This window comes from Muntiacus reevesi, chromosome 2 (genome assembly GCF_963930625.1).
Source record: "Muntiacus reevesi chromosome 2, mMunRee1.1, whole genome shotgun sequence".
NCBI lineage: Eukaryota > Metazoa > Chordata > Mammalia > Artiodactyla > Cervidae > Muntiacus > Muntiacus reevesi.
The window spans coordinates 252,074,235-252,093,923 of NC_089250.1; the positions used below are offsets into that span (position 1 = coordinate 252,074,235).

The following is a 19,689-nucleotide window of genomic DNA, read 5'->3' on the forward strand; positions in this document are numbered from 1 at the left end:
ATGGTCTTTACAATGTTGGATTGGTTTCTGCCATACAGCGAAGTGAATCAGTTACATGTATACGTATATCCCCTCTTTTTTGGATTTCCTGCCCATTTAGGTCACCACAGAGCATTGAGTGGAGTTCCCCGAGCTATACAGTAGGTTCTCATTAGTAATCTATTTTATACATAGTAATGGATATGTGTCAAATCCCAATCTCCCTATTCATCCCACCTCCCCTTCTCCCCTTGATATCCATATCTTTGTTCTCTACATCTGGATCTGTTTCTGCTTTGAAAATAAGTTCATCTCAAAGAGACACAGATGTACAGAACAGACTTTTGGACTCTGTGGGAGAAGGCGAGGGTGGGATGTTTTGAGAGAACAGCATCGAAACATGTATATTATCAAGGGTGAAACAGATCACCAGGCCAGGTTGGATGCATGAGACAAGTGCTCAGGGCTGGTGCACTGGGAAGACCCAGAGGGATGGGGTGGGGAGGGAGGCAGGAGGGGGGATCGGGATGGGGAATACATGTAAATCTATGGCTGATTCATGTCAATCTATGGCAAAAACCACTACAATATTGTAAAGTAATTAGCCTCCAACTAATAAAAATAAATGGAAAAAAAAAGAAAGAAAATAAGTTCATCTGTACCATTTTCTAGATTCCACATATAAGCTATATTATTAATATACAATGTTTGTTTTTCTCTTTCTGACTTACTTCACTTTGTATGACAGTCTCTAGGTTCTTCCACATCTCTGCAAGTGGCACGATTTCATCCCTTTTTATGGCTGAGTAATATTCTGTTGTATAATATTTCCTTTCCGTTGTTGATGGACAGTTTAGGTTGCTTTAGGCATGATCTGTTCTAGATTGAGGATTCAATACAATGTTTGATGAATCCATCAAAGAACCTATTAGTAAGTGAATCAGAATTTTACTTGTCTTTCAACAGCCACTTTAAATTCAACCTCTCTTAAAAGTTTCAAGACAACTGCAGCCAACCATCGTCATGCTCTTCTTAACCACTCTTGTGTTTGTTGAATGTTTTTATGAATTTTACAGTGCTATTTATTTTATGACGTGTTGTACATTAATATTTGCTTGTCTATGTCCCTTCTCTCCCAGTGATTTTATAGTATAATTTTTTAGAGGGAATAGATAGTTGTTCTTTTTTCCCCCTCTGGCATGTCTAATGTAAACTGGTATGTTTACTATTGATAGTTGCTTACGTATCTGTTTGCTATCTCACACACAGACATATCCACTCTTTGTTGTACTGCTATACCTCTGGATCCTACAAAAACAGGAATTCTATTTTGTGAGATTTTCATCAAAGAAAGGAAAAAAAAATAGTGCATCTCTAATTGTGTAACTGCATTATCAACTGTTTTCCTAATAGGAGATGATTTTTATTTATTTATTTTTTTTAAAGTATTATTTTATTAGTTGGAGGCCAATCAGGAGATGATTTTTACTTTGCCAGGATATTGACAAGAAGCAAAAGCTCTGCTTACAATTGATTGCCCATGCCCAGTGATGGGAGGAATCTTTCACAGACTAGCTCTGGCTCCACCTCTTTTAAACTATAGATCTTCTCTACCACACACTTTTCCAGAGCCACATGACACTTCCATATCATGAATCGGTCCTAGATCCTGGGGTTTCTCATCTACTATTTCTTCAATTATGTCTCATGGCCTACAGACACAGCAAGTGTCTATTTTCTTCTCTTGACAAGTGTTGGTCTTTGGGTCTCCTCTTGACAGTTAATCACTAGCACTATATTTCTGTTGACCGTTCTTGGATTTGCGTTTTTAGGAGGTCCGAGATAGAAGAAAATCTGATTTTAAATTTGCTTCCAACCCAGACATTGACTGTATTTACTAAGGGCATGAAGTCATCCTCAGGACCTGCGATAAGATATATTTCTCCCCTACAAGCAAAAAACAGTGGGTGATTAAACATGGTGTGGACAGTTTTTTATTCCAAGGTCCTGTAATAGCAGAGTAATTAGTCTTTTAATTGTTGAGTTGAGTCTGATGTTCTAGCAGGAGAAGTTCAGTTCTACTAACTGAATAACTATAAATCACTGATATCAGAGGGGCAGGCATGGGAGATGGCATGCCACAAAGAACCGGAGGGGAAACTGGGAGTTGTGTCATCTTGGTTAAGACCTTAGACCCAAGTCAGACAGACCTAAGTCCTGCCATTTACTACCTGTGTGATTTGGGGCAAGTCACTTATGCTTTGTGAGCTTCTGTTCCTCACTTGTGAAATGAAATAGAATAACCCGATGGGACTGCGAGAGTTTGTGTATAAAGCATTCTGCACAGAAGCACATAGTAAGCACTTCTGAAATGTTGGGTACCATCTGTTTACTTCTAATGTTTCTGTCTCTTCTAGTTCTCTATATCTAGATAGATATATATCTCATATCTTTGGTTGTTTAAACCTTTTACCAGAACCCAGCTTCTTCATCTGTTTTTCAAAAACAACTCTTTTGATAGCAGGGGCCAGGGCTTAGTCATTTTCTGCCTAAATAATGCCTGAAAGCATTCCTTTGCACATAATAATCCCTCCCATTCATTCAGCAACTTACTATTTCCAAGATGTTTTTCTCTGCTGTATAACTCAGTCTCGAAAACCAGTCTCCGGTGTTCTCCGCCCTTCTGCTGCCACTCACCCAGCTGGTGCCCAGCAGAGGACCACACACTAGAGGTCCCTCCTGTGGAGAGGCCTGACTGCCCCTGTTGTCATTCAGATCTTACCCCTGGAGTTGCCTCTTCAGAGGCCTCTGGCTTATCCCCTCAGTCATTCTCCAGCAGAGCACCCTGTTGTACTGTTTCAAGCACTTTTCACATCTGACACATTTATTTGTTTGTTTATTTCTTGTCCAACTTCTCATGCTAGAATACAGGTTTTGTGACAGCAGAAATATCCTCTCTTCCCTTAGGGTGTATATTCTCAACACGGATGATATTATCCCCAGGGGGCAAAATTATCTCACTCTTGAGGAGTCAATTATCTCACTCTTCTTATGTATATAGCATAGATTTATGTGTAGTACACAAATATGCAGTATATATATGGCATTCAAACTTGGGAGGTAGAATTAGGACCAAAAAAGTCTCCTTAGAGGAGCAAGGGCTTCCCTTGTGGCTCAGCTGGTAAAGAATCCACCTGCCAAGCAGGAGACCTGGATTCGATCCCTGGGTTGGGAAGATCCCCTGGAGAAGGGAAAGGCTACCCGCTCCAGTATTCTGGCCTGGAGAATTCCCTGGACTGTGCAGTCCGTGGGGTCGCAAAGAGTCAGACATGACTGAGCGACTTTTACTTTCACTTAGAGGAGCATAATGAAATAAAACATTGAGAACATTGCTTCACAGTATAGAAAAATGATGAACACAGAGTAGGCTCATAAATACTTTTTTTTTTTTTAAGTGACTACATTACACCCTTTAATAGCTGTAGAAACCGAGGTTCAGAAAGATGAAGCCGCTGGCCTCAGGACATGAAGGTAATAGGTGATAGAACTGAGTCTCAAACCTAGGTTTCCTCAGTCTCATGATTTTTTTTCTTAACGCTCATTATATGCTTTCTGAGTTGACTTGAACATACTAGACAGTCCCATAAGAGGAAACAAATACTTCCTAAGTGACCAATAGACAGTCTCAGAAAGTCAGTCTATTCAGAAGAATCCAGCTAGCCTTCTCCAGGGGCATTAATGATGCTTGGCTCATCTTTGAAATGGGAGTTGGTTCCATCTCCTACTCTTGGTAAAATAAGAATGAAAAGTGAGCAATATTTTGGTGTCTTAGTAGTTGTTTCACAGCATGCCTAGGCCAAAAGGAATAACTAACAACTCCATTTATTAAGTAAACACATCCAAATAGCTTAATAAGCACTTCTGTTCTAACAATTTAGTGCTTGTTGAACACTGCACGCCTTCTCAAGCCTTGGAATCATGTCGGCCACCACCAGTCTTATTTTCTGCTACACACTGATTTTCAAGTGGTGCTTGCTTTCATCACAGCAATTACTAAAAACCACCTTTGAAAAGATTTGGTCTTTGGAAACAGTAAAATAAACTAATATCAAAACTGAAGTACCTCAAGCTAGTAGTTTCTGACAAATGTTGCTATGATTTCCATGACGATTTAAAATAACCTGAGACATCCCTCTGAGTTGACGGTGGCACCTGAGGTGCCTCAGTATATGCTTTTTGAGTTGACTTGAAACTCAGCAAGTACTGTGGCAGCAAACCAGGCAAGATATGATACTGGCTTGAGATAGAGTGGTGGCAGGGGAGTTAGAAGTGGGAAGATTTGCAGAGGGGAAACAGTGGAAGCAGTGTCAGACTTTATTTTTTGGGGCTCCAAAATCACTGCAGATGGTGATTGCAGCCATGAAATTAAAAGACACTTACTCCTTGGAAGGAAAGTTATGACCAACCTAGACAGCATATTAAAAAGCAGAGACATTACTTTGCCAGCAAGTGTCTGTCTAGTCAAGATTGTAGTTTTTCCAGTGGTCATGTGTGGATGTGAGAGCTGGACTGTGAAGAAAGCTGAACACCAAAGAATTGATGCTTTTGAATTGTGGTGTTGGAGAAGACTCTTGAGAGTCCCTTGGACTGCAAGGAGATTCAGCCAGTCCATCCTGAAGGAGATCAATCCTGGGTGTTCATTGGAAGGACTGATGTTAAAGCTGAAACTCCAATATTTTGGCCACCTCATGCGAAGAGTTGACTCATTGGAAAAGACCCTGATGCTGGGAGGGATTGGGGGCAGGAAGAGAAGGGGACAACAGAGGAAGAGATGGCTGGATGGCATCACAGACTCGATGGGCATGAGTTTGAGTAAACTCCGGGAGTTGGTGATGGACAGGGAGGCCTGGTGTGCTGCGATTCTTGGGGTCGCAAAGAGTCGGACACGACTGAGCGACTGAACTGAACTGAACTGAGAAGTGAAAAATTGAAGGCAGGGAGAGCTGGTCCAAAAATAGTCAATGAACAAGATGTGGAGATGAAGGGAAAAAGATTTGGAAAACGAAGTCTGGCACCTGGATGTTTGGAGAACTCGCATGTAGTAAATGGCTTTCTGCCCAGCCCCCCTTCTCTTCTGGAGAACTGACAGCCACCCTCCACACAGGAGTGGCCCTGGCAGTCATGTTCTTCCAGTGTGACCCAGCTCTCTGGCAGCAGTGAACGGGCTCAGTGGATATGTTGTTGTTTGTGAGTTAGCCTCAACCAGTGAGATTTTCTCTCCCAGGGGTTTGGAATGAAAACTTAGTGTAGTTGTTTCTTATGGCTGCTGCAACAAACCACCAATAACCAGCTGGCTTCCTGCAATAGAAATAATTCTCTCACAGGCTGGAGGCCAGAAGTCTGAAGTCAAGACATAGACAGGGCTGCACTTGCTCTGGCAGCTCTGGAGAGAATTCTTCCTTGCCCCTTCCAGTGTCTGATGGCTGTTGGTGGCCCTTGGCTTCCTTGGCCACATTTCTTCAGGCTTTGCTTTTGTGGTCTCACTGCTGCTTCCCCTTTATGTGTCTGTGTCTTCTCCTATTCTCTCTTTTACAAAGTCAGTGGATTTAAGGGTCCACCTGGATAACTGAGGATAATCTCATCTTGAGACGCTTTACTTAATTACAACTGCGAAGACTGTTTTTCTAAGTAAGGTATCATCCACAGGGTCTGGATTTTAGGACACAGGCACATCCTTTTAGAGTTACCATTTAACCCACTACACCTAGAGACAGAGATGAATGTTAACTGAGAGTATGGGTATGTGGGGCACTGGGTTGACTGTTTGGTAAGATTTGGGTAGAAAAGTAGGGAAAGACAAATCTAAGGTAAAGGAGAAAAATGACATACATAGAGAAGCAGAAACAAAGGGATATTTGGGTCCAGAGAGAGAGATGTAGACAGAGGAACCAGGCTTACTTTAGCTTCATTTTCTATTTCTTGGTTCACTTGGTGTTTGTTCAGTTCAGTTCAGTCACTCAGTCGTGTCCAACTCTTTGCAACCCCATGGACTGCAGCTCTCCAGGCTTCCCTGTCCATCACCAGTTCTCAGAGCTTGCTCCAACTCATCTCCATTGAGTCAATGATGCCATCCAACCATCTCATCCTCTGTCGTTCCCTTCTGCTCCTGCCTTCAATCTTTCCAAGTATCAAGGTCTTTTCCAATGAGTCAGTTCTTTGCCTCAGGTGGCCAAAGTATTGGAGCTTCAGCTTCAACATTAACCCTTCCAATGAACATTCAGGATTGATTTCCTTAGGATTGACTGGTTTGATCTCCTTGCAGTTCAAGGGATTCTCAAGAGTTTTCTCCAACACCACAGTTCAAAAGCATCAATTCTTTGGCTCTCAGCTTTCATTATGGTCCAATTCTCACATCCATACATGACTACTGGAAAAAACGTAGCTTTGACTATATGGACCTTTGTTGGTAATGTCATGTCTCTTCTTTTTAATATGCTATCTAGGTTTGCCATAGCTTTTCTTCCTAAGAGCAAACCTATCTTATCTTCAACAATCCTGTGGGGTGGTTGCCCCTATTTGATAGATGTGGGAGCTACATGAAGCACAGAGGTTAAGTAGCAACTCCATATAAGGGATAAGTTCAGAACTGGAGTCGTCTTGTAATAGTAAGAAAAATCACTGCTCATGTATGGAGCAACTACTGTGTTCTGAGTCTTATACACATTTTGCTCTAAGGGCCTTTATAATGGTAAGCCTGTGATTTCTGCAGGTTCTCACCCAGGGTCCTCCTCTGTGTGGGTCCCGTGGGCCAGGACTGCTGGGGTGGGCTTGGTGTCTTGAGGTCCTCAGGGTTACTGTCCTATTTCACTCTGAAGTCTGAAAAGGCTCTGTCTTCACAATCTTGTCTGCTCACTGACCCAATTATTTGCTCACAACTTAGAAAGAACAAGGCCCTAACCTCATCTCTCTCACTTGATCAAAATGTAAGGTTCTTTGAGGGGTCAGGGAGCTTAAGACAAATGGAGAACTCTTCATACTTCCTGTGAGCCTTTTTGGTTAAAGGGAAGTGCAGGTTAACAAAAATGATTCCTAAATCTGATCTACTTTTTAACACCATAATTAGCATTCAGTTGGATATCCATTTCTGCATATGTTTCTTGTTTGTGTTTGTTTTCCCTTGTGTTTGCCTGCCCCTCCATCTCTCTGACACCGAGGACATGCCAGGCTTCTATCGTCGTGCAGCAGCTGCAGTGGGCCCTGTGGAGGAGCAGCCATGGTCACTGGCCACAGCTCTCAGCAGCCCTGGCAAGGCCTCTGGGGATGGGGGCTTATACTCTAGTCTCAGGTCTGATGCCGAGGTTCTGTGTGACTGGATAAATGTTTTCCTCCCCATAATAGTACACACTTTAATCCTTATCTTTTTGCATCTTCTACTGTTCTGTATACTTCAGGTATAACCCATGTTGCTGCCTATATTATAGCTTGTCTCATATATCTCATGTAACCCTAAAGTTAAGCAAACATGACTTGTGGGTCACAGCCATAAAGCAGCTTAACTTTTTTCTTCTAGTCTCCCTTTAAAATGGTCTGTGGGACAAATTGTTTTCCTGCTTTTGGGTGAACTCAGTCAGATGCCAAGACTTTTATGGACAGTCTTGGGTGTCAAAACACAGCCTTAATATGTTTGTCCAAAGTGATAATCAAAACTTTTAACTTAAAATTATGGCTTCTTCCTTTTTCAGTTTGGTCTTGATGCAAACAGGAAACCTGCAGGTGGGGATGAAAGCGTGGTCACTTTCTGCTTTTTTTCCTGTTGGTTTCTACTTGGGTTCATTGCCAGCCACTGAACCTGTGCCTCCAGTTGAGTCACTTTTTTCTGGCTCCTCTGAGATTAGATCAGGAGGAGGGAATAGAGAAGGCATCAAGGAAATTGTCACTTGTCTGATCCTGCTGTGATTAGGTTGATACTTCCTTTTGCAGGGCACTTTCAAGAGTCAGAAACTCACCCTCATTACTGGGCATCTCGGTGGAAAGAAATGACTAGAGGTTAGGAAATGGGGCTCACAGCTCAGATCTCTTTGAACAAATCTTCCTTAATCACCTACTCCTGCCCCTTTTATACACTTCACATGTTACTGTCTGCTTTTGTGTAGGTATTGTCTTCTCATGTGTACTTAGTCGCTCAGTCGTATCTGACTCTTTGTGACCCCATGGACTGCAGTCTCCAGTCTCTTGCCAGGCTTCTCTGTCCATGGCGATTCTTCAGACAAGAATACTGGGGTGGGTTGCCATGCCCTCCTCCAGGGGATCTTCCAAACCCAGAAATTGAACCGGTGTCTCCTGCATTGCAGGCAGATTTTTTACCAGCTTAGCTATCAGGGAAGTGTTGTCTCAGCTCAAAGACCATCTCAATGTGAACTTCCCTGACCATCGGGTCTAAAGGGCTCATTGCCTTAGACATCTCCTTAGTATCACCATATTTTATTACTGCATTGTAAAGTGATCTTGTCTCTTCATCTGTTGTGTCCCACACCATAAGGAGAACTCTAAGAAACTGGGGAGTCTTTCTCAATGATTGCTATCTTCCAGTGGCTAGAAAAGTATCTCTGTGGTAAATGTACAACCAATAATTAGTGATCAGTAGATAATTTATTGAATGAATGAATAAAGGTCAAGAGTTAGAGTCACTGGGAGGCATCTCAAGGCAGGATTTGGATGAGGCCACAGTCTAAGTGGAGTCTGTGAAGAACTGCATTATATTTTTGTCTGCATTCTCTGAGAAGACGGGGGTAAATGCATAGAGCAGTTATTTTCTTGGACTTTCCTGGGCATCTGGCTGCCTGGGTTCTGTTTCTGGCTCCTTTAAGACTGGACAATTATGGACCATCCTACTTGGTACAGGGACATAAATTTTTGCAGATAACTTAAGGGTTCACAGACCCCCTGAAGAGGTAAAAAGGACCTTTAAAAGTTTTTGGAGAGATGAAGAACCTCACTCCTACACTGGCAGATAGGCGTTAAATAAGATAGTGTATGATGCACTTTTAGAGAACTAGGACAAGTGTCTGGTGAGAAAAGGTGCCTTTGGGGAGGGAAGGTGTCTGAAGAATTTCCCAAAACCAAAATCTTTTTTACAAGTATCGCTGTCGGGCAGTTGCTATGGACGCTTGCCTTCTCCAATCATCGAGCAGCTTGCTAAGCTGTGCGGCGATGCGTGGTTGCTGTGGCAACGGATGGTAACAGCTTCGCTCCCAGGCGGCGCAGGAGAGCCCTCTGCTTGGAGCCGGTTGGGGGAAGCCCTTGCTGCAGCGTCTGTGAGTTGGACGCGGGGTCTTGGTGGGGTACGGGGCGCGAAGTTGACAGGGGGTGGAGGTCACCGGGGTCGAAGGCCCTCGCAGTGGTCGTGGGGTCGCAATATGAGGGGTATGTGGACTGGCTGGGGCGTCCCCTCGTGTTCCAGCTCTTTGTCCCAGGGGTTCCCTAAGCTTTCCAGATCCCATCTCCCTCCAGCCTCCTCACTCTCTTTTTCCTCACCCCCTCTCCTCTCAATAGTGGAGCCTCCTGTTTCTGTCGGTTCCCCAGACTACCTGTGTGGATGAGGAGCAGACATCAGCCTGAAGGACAGAGTTAGAAGTTCACCTTGCTTCTAACTTCTAATTAGCTCGGCCTTGGGCAAGTCATTTTCTGTATTTCCTTAACGGGAAAATGGGGTGCCATACCCCCTCCTCCCTTCTTAGGTTGACTCTGAGGATCAAATGCACTCCCGGTGTACCCTGATGTGATTTACCTGTGTGGTCTCATTGCATAGCTGCGCCTGTGAGATGACTAATGATTAACCGCCCTTTACAGTTCAGCAGTCTGGGTTCATAGAGTGCCCCATGTTTAGAGCTGTCTGTACGACTCTTAACCATTCTGGTGTCCCGTTCTCTACGTGTCCTCACCTGTTTTACCTTAGATTTCTTGCGCCCTGCCTCTATAGGGTCTTGGCCTTTTCTCTTCAGAATACTTCAACCAGTATGTATTTTATCTAGATGATTCTTCCCTACTCTCCTTTACTTTATTCCTGAAAGTAATTGAGAACCTACTTAATGTTTAGTAGTTATCTAGATGTTTTGCAGGAAAAAAAAATGTAAAGACAGGATTTGTGCTCTTGATGAGCTTGTTTAGTGGAGTCATGCTTTACTACTGTATTAGGTTGGGGATGCTAAGGTCAAAGTTGAAGGCAAAGCCTTCGTTGCTGCTCTTGGGCTTTCTCTGGTTGCGGTGAGCAACGGCTACTCTGTAGTTGAGGTACGTGGGCTTCTCATTGTGGTGGCTTCTTCTGTTGCAGAGCTCCGGCTCTAGATGCACAGGCTTCAGTAATTGTGGGCTTAGCTGCTCTAGGGCATGTGGGGTCTTCCCGGACCAGAGATGGAGCCGGTGTCCCACCCACTGGCAGGCGGATTCTTAACTGCTGGACCACCATGGAAGTCCGTGTTCCATTTTGCTGTAGCCCTCATTTCATTCTTCAGTTTCTTCCTTGAGAACATTGAGGAGGCTGTTGCCATTCATGTGGCTACCTGGACTCACTCTGCTTGGTGGACTGCTAGCGCCTTAGAGTCGTCCATGCCTCCTTCTGGGCTCCCCTCAGTCTGCCTGGACTGACTGTTGAGCGTTGATTGATGAAATGGACACAAGTATTCTCATGACTAACTACCATCTCACCCCGTTCTACAGCCCACTGACTAAGCAGCAAAGACAATCACTCGGCTATTATAAAGGTTATTTTTTTGTCTTTTCATTTAGCTGAATTTGAATAAATTGAATTTCCATCGTCCCCATTGATATAACTGTTTTGAAGTCTTGTTGTAGAGATTGTGCTTGCCCTGCATAGGCGTCAACACTTGATATTATCAGTCTTTTAAAACTTTGTTTTTCTTATGGGAAAATAATGTTTACCACTTTGTTGTAATTTACATTTGCTGGCTTATTAGTGAGATAAAGCAGTTTATGATTATTTACTACTGATAATTGATCTTATGTGGGTTGCCAATGTTTATATTTGCCTAATTTAAATGTGACTGTCCTTTTTATATTGATTTATCAGAGTATTTTATATACCATTGGTATTGATACTTTGAAATATTGATACTATATTGAGATATAATTTAAATTAATATTTTATCCCAGTATGTTCTTAGCTGTTTTAAAAAGTCAGATTTATTATGCATCATTTACATACTGTAGAATTCACCTTTATGTTTTCTTCCAGTTTTATTGAGATATAATTGACATACAGTACTGTGTAGGTTTAAGCTGTACAGCATAATGAGTTCACATATATTCAGGATGAAATGATTGTCACAAGAAGTTCAGTCATCATCCATCATCTCATACAGATACAAAATTAAAGAAATATAAACAATTTTACTTGTGATGAGAACTCTTAGGGTTTATTTTCTTAACAACGTTCATGTATAACATACAGCAGAGTTAATTGTATATATCATGTACATTACATCCCTGGTACTTATTTATCTTATAACTGGAAGTTTGTACCTTTTGACCACCTTCATCTGGTTCCCCCTCCCTCAACCCCTTACTACTGGTAACCTGATCTCTTTTTCTATGAATTTGCTTGTTTTTTAAGTATAGTTGACCTCCAACACTGTTAGTTCCTGTTACGCAACATCATGATTGAATATTTCTATGCTTTTAAAAATGATCACTACTCTAAATCTAGTTATCTGTCACCACTCAAGGATATATAATTATTGAATATATTCCGCACACTGTATGTTTAATACCCATGACTCATTTATTTTGCAACTGGAAATTTGTACCTCTTAATCTCCATCACCAATTGCTCTCCTCCCTTCACCTCCTCCCCTCTGGCAACCACCAGAAAAAACCATACAGCTTGTTCTCTGTGTCTATGACTGTCTCCGTTTTGTTATGTTTATTCATTTGTTTTATTTTTTAGATTTCACATGTAAGTGATTACTTATTCTCTTTCTGACTTATTTCACTTAGCACAATACCCTCTAGATCCATCCATGTTGTGACAAATGGCAAGATTTTATTCTTTTTTATGGCTGAGTAATATTCCACTGTGTACATGTACCACATTTTCTTTATCCATTTTTCTATTGATGGACATTTGGGTTGCTTCCATATATTGGCTATTGTAATAATGCTGTAGTGAACAATGGGGCGCATGTGTCTTTTCTAATTAGTGTTTTTGTTTTCTTTGGATAAATACCAAGGAGTGGCATTGCTGAGCCACATTGTAGTTCTAGTTTTAGTTTTTTGAGGAATCTCCACACTGTTTTCCATAGTGGCTGTGCATCAATTTACATTCCCACCGACAGTGCACAAGGGTTTCCTTTTCTCCACATCCTCACCAAAACTTATCTGTTGTCTTTTGGATGACATCTCTTCTGAGAGGTATGAGGTGATATCTCATTGTGGTTTTGAGTTGCATTTCTCTGATTAGTGATCTTGAGCATCTTTTCGTGTACCTGTCGATCATCTATAAAGAACCCAGAAATCCACACTTATATGGGCAATTAATCTATGACAAAGGAGGCAAAAATATATCATGGGGAAAAGACAGCTCCTTCAGTAAACAGTGTTCATAAAACTGAACAGCTATATCCATAAGAATCAAACTGGACTACCCTCTCATACTATGCCCAGAAATAAATTCCCAAAATGGATTAAAGACTGAAATGTAAGACCTGTAACCATAAAACTTCTAGAAGAAAACATAAGAAGTATGCTCTTTGACAATGATCTTAGAAATATTTTTTGGTCATGTCTCCTCAGGCAAGGGAAACAAAAGCAGAAATAAACAAATGGGAATACTTCATACTAAAAAACTTTTGCACAGTGAAGGAAACTGACAAAATAAAAGGCCACTTACAGACTGGGAGAAGATATTTTCAAATGCTGTATCTGATAAGGGATTAATATTAAAATATACAAAGAACTCATACAACTCAACATCAAAAAAGCAAAAGACCCTACTAAAAATGGGCAGAGGATCTGAATAGACCCTTTTCCAAAATTTATTCCTTTTAGATGTAGATGTACAGTTCTGTGGGTTTTGAAAAATTGTTATGTATCCAAGTAAATGTATAGAATGATCCTGTTAACTCAGAAAGTTCTCTTGTTGTTGGTTGTAGTCATTCCCAGAAAAGTCTTTGTATCAACATATGTTATTATAATTTTTGGATAAATACCCGGGAATGTGATTACTAGGTTCTGTGTAGTTGCTCAGTCGTGTCCAACTCTTTGCGACCCTGTGGACTGTAGCCCACCAGGCTCCTCTGTCCATGGGGTTCTCCAGGCAAGAATACTGGAGTGGATTGCCATTTCCTTCTCCAGGGGATCTTCCCGACCCAGGGATCGAACCTGGGTCTCCTGCATCACAGGCAGATGCTTTATCCTCTGAGCCACCAGGGCTCAGCCACATGGTTCTGTGGTAAGTATATGTTTAATTTTATAAGAAACTGTTTTCCAAATTAACTGTACCATTTTGCATTTCTACCAGCATAGTATGAAAGTGTCATCTGCTCCACACCCATGACATCTAGTGACAGTCTAGTTTGTTTTAATTGTTTTTGTAGCTGTGTAGCATTTTCTCATTCTGTTTCACATTTGCATTTCCATGATGCATAATGATGTTGAACAACATGAGTTTATGGATTATTTTATCTCTTCTTTGGTTAAGATTGTGTTCATATCTTTTACCCATGTCTTATTCACTTGTCTTCTTACTGAGTTGCCTTTTGGAGTCAAAATTTTAAATTGTGAAGTCCAATTTAGTATTTTTCCTATTATGTATTATGTTATCTAAAATTCTTCACCTAACCCATAGTAACACAGATTTTCTTCTGTGTTTTTTTCTTGAAGTTTTATAGATTTAGTTTTACATTTTATTTCATATTTTGTATATGAGCAAATTTAGAATTATTTAGGGGAAAGCCCAACAATCCCTCTGGCTTGTGTGGGAGAGTGATTCATGTGATCACACAGGAGAGGGGAAGTTATTATCTATTATTAATTAGTGATAGAGTTTTACAAGCTTAAAGTAGCTTTGAGAATGTTTTTACATGTTAACATCAAAAATTATTTAGAAGAGGAAAACTCTCATCAAGTGTGAGAGAACCCATATAGCCTATGAGTGAGTATTGAAGCTATGTTTAAACTGGTAAACTGGGATCTGCATAGAGTAGATGTTTGACTCTGGATTTATGTTAATGGGTTTGTTTGTTGTTTGTTTTGAGGTGAAAGTTTTTTCAGGGAGGAGACACACTCCATAGAGTGTGGGCCCTCTCAGAAGGCAAGAGAGGCATTAGAGGCACCAGGTTATGGGGTTGTCAGTTTTTATAGGGGTGGGTAATTTCACAGGCTAATGAGTGGGAGGAGCATTCCAGCTCTTCTGAGGAAAGGATGGGGACTGCCAGGAATTGGGCCACCGCCCACTGTTTGCCTTTTATGGTCACGGTGCCTGTGGGTGTGTCATTTAGCACGCTGGTGTGGTTCAGCGAGTGCATACTGAGGCTCAGAGTCTAGTGGGAGATACCTGGGCTGCCATCCTGGACCTTGTTGTCCCTGCTCAGTCTGTTGCACCCTCAGGCTATGTCATTCTTTTAAAGGTGTTCCCTGCCCACTTTCCTGCCTCATTCTCCCTGCAGAGATTTTACTCCCATAATCTTTTGGGGAACAGAAAGTCGACAGTCTTCTGTGGCTGCTTCAGAGCTGAATAGTCACTGAAGTGCCGCATCGACCCTGCCTGTCAGGGAGGAAGCATTTCTGGATGCCTGATCTAGGGGCCCCCGGGGCAGGACGACTTCTTGTTTTGAGTTGGTATGGGCTGGAATCCTCCCATATGGTTCTACTTGTTATCTTATATTCATGTTTAGTTTAGATTTTATGTTTATTTTCATCTTTGGGGAACAGTGTTCATAGCTTTTAACTGATCCCCAATGGGATTTGAACCTTGAACGTTAAAGATCACTGGTTTAGGACAGCACATTTCAGAGTGCAGGGCACAGTGACGTGCTCCATCGCAGTTGCTGTTGTCAAAAGCGAAGAAGCAGCTGTTTCCGAGGGCAGTTTCTTCCTTTCATATGTTTTCTCCCAAGATCTGTTTCCTCATTAACACTTGCAAAGAAGCTTAGCATTTGACTGCTCTTCATATAAAATATCTTGCAAGGGGAAGCCAGGCTTGAAATAAGGCAAGAATCATTGTAGGATCATGACTAGAAGGATTCAAGTTGGACAGAGCATAAGTGGGGAATTGACGTATCGCATAACGCCTCTACTGCAATTTAACTTGAAAAGCTGTGCAGTCTTTTTACATCTTTGAGGATTTAAAGTGCTTTAGTTCTCTGATTTTTTAAGGGTCATATTTATCTGTTGCAGTGGTCGGGATGGAGAGAAGGCTTTTTAAAAGTGTTTCATGTGTGACTGAAAGACTTGTCAGAAAGTATATGGTATTGTTTAAGTGGTGATCTTCATCTTAAAATGAATACCAAAAAGTCAACTCATCTCACTTTGAGGAAAAATTAATGTGACATGACTAAGAAAGAAATCTCATGTAATTTCACTGTCAGTTCATAAATCTCTCCTGAATTTTATTTATTTATTTATTTATTTTTCTGAATTTTATTTTTAAATGGCATCTTCTTGCTTTAACAGGCTATCTAAAATGTCCTAAATATGAGGTTGCTCTATGAACATTATGATCTCACAGCATTTATCTCTTTTTATTTTTTTTAAACTATTCTTATAAACCCAAGTTAAAAAACTTCACCCCTAATTTTGTATTCTGTACAACTATGTTGTTGATGCTTGTTTTTTTTATAAACAATCCACCAGGTTTGCGGCAATGACTTTGAAAAGTCCTTAATTAAAATAAATTTCAAGGTTAAGGTATTTTTATTCATGCCTGGAAACAATCACCAATACTTGTGGCTTTCAGAATAATAACAGTGTGGTAAACATATTTCAAAACCAGGAAGGCTGAAATTTGTGTTTATGAAAGCCAAAAAATTAGTCTTGCAATACTTTGGAATGTCCCAGGTAATTAATTATAGGTGATGTGTATTATATGAAACCTCAAAGATTTGAGCAGGAGGTAGAAAACAGGAGCCTTAGGCATTTCATTTCTGATATAATCCCTGTCACTTTCAGAGGGAATTAAAGTTTAATAAAAAGGAGTAACAGAGAAATATAATCCAAGAATACTAATTAATAACTTTAGCACCACCAGAATGAGATTCTGTAATAAATAGTAGACTGCCAGTTGCTAAATCATGAAATATTGCAGAGAGGAAAAAGGCAACACACTCTTTCACTATATGGCTTGTTATGTTAAAACTGATAGTGGTAGGGAAGTTTTGTACTTGTTAATCATTTGTGTTTTTGCATCGCTGTTTGTAATTACAATTAAACAGATGGTTCCTAAAAAGATCGTGTGCTCTTAGCAATTAAAATCATGGCAGGCAGCTTTTCCTCTTCCCCAACATACAATTAAACTGAATAGAATCACACATCCTGTGGATTCCTCTGAGTAAAGGTTCTGTACTGATTCAAGTAAATGAGCCCTAACATCTTAAACCCTGTAAGTTGAGAACAGTGAAGCTGGCAGAGAACTTCCAAACTTGGGTTTTAGAAAGTAGTTCGCCCTCTCTGCTTTCTTCCCAAGTCCTATTCTCACCACATGAGGATTAGTAGAATTTGTTTTTAAGTGGGATCTTTGGAACAATCTAACAACCAATGGATGTATTGTTTCTGATATGGCTTTCTAAATTCTGAGAGCTCAGCTAGCTGATGAAATTTCTCAAGGGCACAGGAAAATTTGTCTTTTTTTCTTTGTCAGACAACTAATGTTGACTTTGCTTGTGAAAAAAAAAATTCTTTAGTTTCAGAGTTTTTAATCTAAAGAAGATTGAATTTACTTTGGGTTCTAGGGAAAACAAATTCTATCTTAGGTTTCTGTTACAACAAATTAACTTCAGGAGATTTTTCAACAAGGACTCAGCACCCCATGAAATATTTTGCTCACTGATGTATGGCTTTGCGGCTGGTGTCCCTTCCTTGAACCAGACCTCAGCAGTGTTAATGGGTCTCCCCCAGAGCGGTGGAGTTGGAGCTGGTGGTGATTTGCTCACAGGTGAACCTTGGAGATAAGTGTTTTGTTTGCATGAGCATAGATAGGCCCAAGTATACTTTTAATGATTTTAGGTACAGGCTTTTGTGCCCACAAGTGAGCAGTTATTTGCTGGTGTAATTAACCATCTGCACCTTATTATGAGAGTGCAGCTGGCTAATTATGCCTGGCACTCATAGGGCAGGTTAAACTTCTCATCTGCATAAAAAGTAGATTTTCAGCAAAGGACACTGACCTTTACAAATGCGTCCCTAAATTTAACTAGTTCAGTTTGAGGTCACCACTCATGGGTTTGTTTTGTTTTGTTTAGAAGAGAAATTTATATACAGGTAATGATGATTCTTTTTGGTAAGTAATGAATACAGAGACATAGGACAGACAATGTTATTATGAGTCAGGCGCAAATGATATCCCTGCTGAGTTCAAATTATTTTGGTTTCTCACTTTGGAAAAGTTGTACATTAGTATGAATTTACAAGTATTAATGAACTTGTATGAATGACAACTTGAATCATTCATTGAGACTTCAAATGGAATGACTTGTGTATTAACCATTTCAAAATCATTTTCAGCAAGTTGTTCATTTTTCTTGTAAGTTATTGGATGGATTGTTTGAGAGAACAGCAGAATGCTGGAGAGCAGAGTCTAAAATATCCAGTTGCAGTCAATACCAATTAACTAAGTTTGAAGTAGATCTACTATGGGGAATCTTTCCACATTTGTTTGTCCCTTTAATTTACTCTTGAAAGATATTTTTACTGGCTGTAGAATTATAAGATGGCAGTTTTTTCTTCTAGTGAATTTGATTGCATCATTCTACCATTTTCTGTCTTCCATTATATTGGGAAATTAGCTCTCAATCGAGCCATGGCCTCTTTGAACACAATTTGTCTTTTTTTTCTTGGCCTTTTAAATGATTTATCTATTTTTAGTTTTCTTTACCATCTCTAAGATGAATCTAGGTATGGATTTCTTCCCATCTATCTAGCTTGGGATTTATTGGACTTCTTGAATTTACATGTTGGTCTTTTTCAACATTTCGGTAGAATCCTCAGCTATCATTTTTTTAGATATTGCCTCTGACTCATCTCTTTGCTCTCAAGGCTCCAAGGATATAAGATCTTTCTCCTTCATGTCTCTTAACTTCACTTGTATAACCTCAGAAATTTTTAAATTTAGCTACTATACCTCTTATTGTTAGATGTTCTATTTGGATCCTATGAAATCTTCTATATGACTTCCCCCTACAATGTTTTGTTCTTAAAAATTTCCAAATCTAAAGAAAACTTGAAATAATAGTACCTAAATGCCCTTTACTTAGAGTCATTAGTTGTTAACATTCTGCCACATTTGCTTTTGTTTCCTTTCTCTGTCTCTTTTTTAAAAACTACTTGAGAGCTAGTTTAAAACTTACAGACTGGAGATACCATCACATTGCTCCTTTAAATACATTAACAGATACTTTCTAAGAAGAGCAACATTCTTTCACATAATCACAATACTGTTATCACAGTCCATAAGCTTAAAATTGATACAGTGTTAATACTGTATTCATATTTTCCCCAATTTTCAATAATTTTTCCTTTTTATTTTTAAATTAAATTCAGGATTCAGCCAAAGGTCATGTGCCTCATTGAGTTTTTAAGGTTTTCAGTCTCCTTAGTGTAGAATAGTTCCCCTGACGTATTGGAGGGGGGCGGGGGGATGGTGTTGGTTTTTGCTTTTTAGAATATTAACATTTTTGAGGATTGCATCTGTTTTCACAGAATTGTTGTATCATTTTTTGGTTATAGATTCCTGTGTCCTAAAGAGATTTTCAGGCTTCTCTGTTACTACTTCAGGCCCAGTAATATAGTTATTTCATAGTCTGTATCCATTAAGTCCCCTCTATGAAGTCTTCGATGATCTACTGTCTGTTCAGTTCAGTTCAGTTGCTCAGTCGTGTCTGATGCTTTGCGACCCCATGGACTGCAGCACGCCAGGCCTCCCTGTCCATCACCAGCTCCCAGAGTTTACTCAAACTCATATTCATTGAGTTGGTGATACCATCCAATCATCTCATCCTCTGTCATCCCCTTCTCCTCCCATCTTCAATCTTTCCCAGCATCAGTGTCTTTTCAAATGAGTCAGTTCTTCACATCAGGTGGCCAAAGTATTGGAGTTTCAGTTTCAGCATCAGTCCTTCCACTGAATATTCAGGACTGATTTCCTTTAGGATGGACTGGCTGGATCTCCTTGCAGTCCAAGGGACTCTCAAGAGTCTTCTCCGACACCACAGTTCAAAAGCATCAATTCTTTAGCACTCAGCTTTCTTTATAGTCCAACTCTCACAGCCATACATGACTACTGGGGAAATCATAGCGTTGACTAGATGGACCTTTGTAGGCAAAGTAGTGTCTCTGCTTTTTAATAAGCTGTCTAGGTTGGTCAGGACTTTTCTTCCAAGGAGCAAGTGTCTTTTAATTTCATGGCTGCAGTCACCATCTGCAGTGATTTTGGAGCCCCCCAAAATAAAGTCTGTCACTGTTTCCAGTGTTTCCCCATCTATT

General features: G+C 40.4%; 1 protein-coding gene across 1 annotated transcript in view; it reads left to right on the plus strand.

Annotated features, from left to right (window-relative positions):
- The first annotated feature begins 9,241 nt into the window (after positions 1–9,241).
- Positions 9,242–19,689, plus strand: part of LOC136157472 (hydrocephalus-inducing protein homolog) — a 162,061-nt gene continuing 151,613 nt past the window's right edge. The window contains exon 1 of the mRNA XM_065919346.1: positions 9,242–9,293. The gene's annotated coding sequence lies outside the window, so the exon portion shown is untranslated. The remainder of the gene's footprint in view (positions 9,294–19,689) is intronic.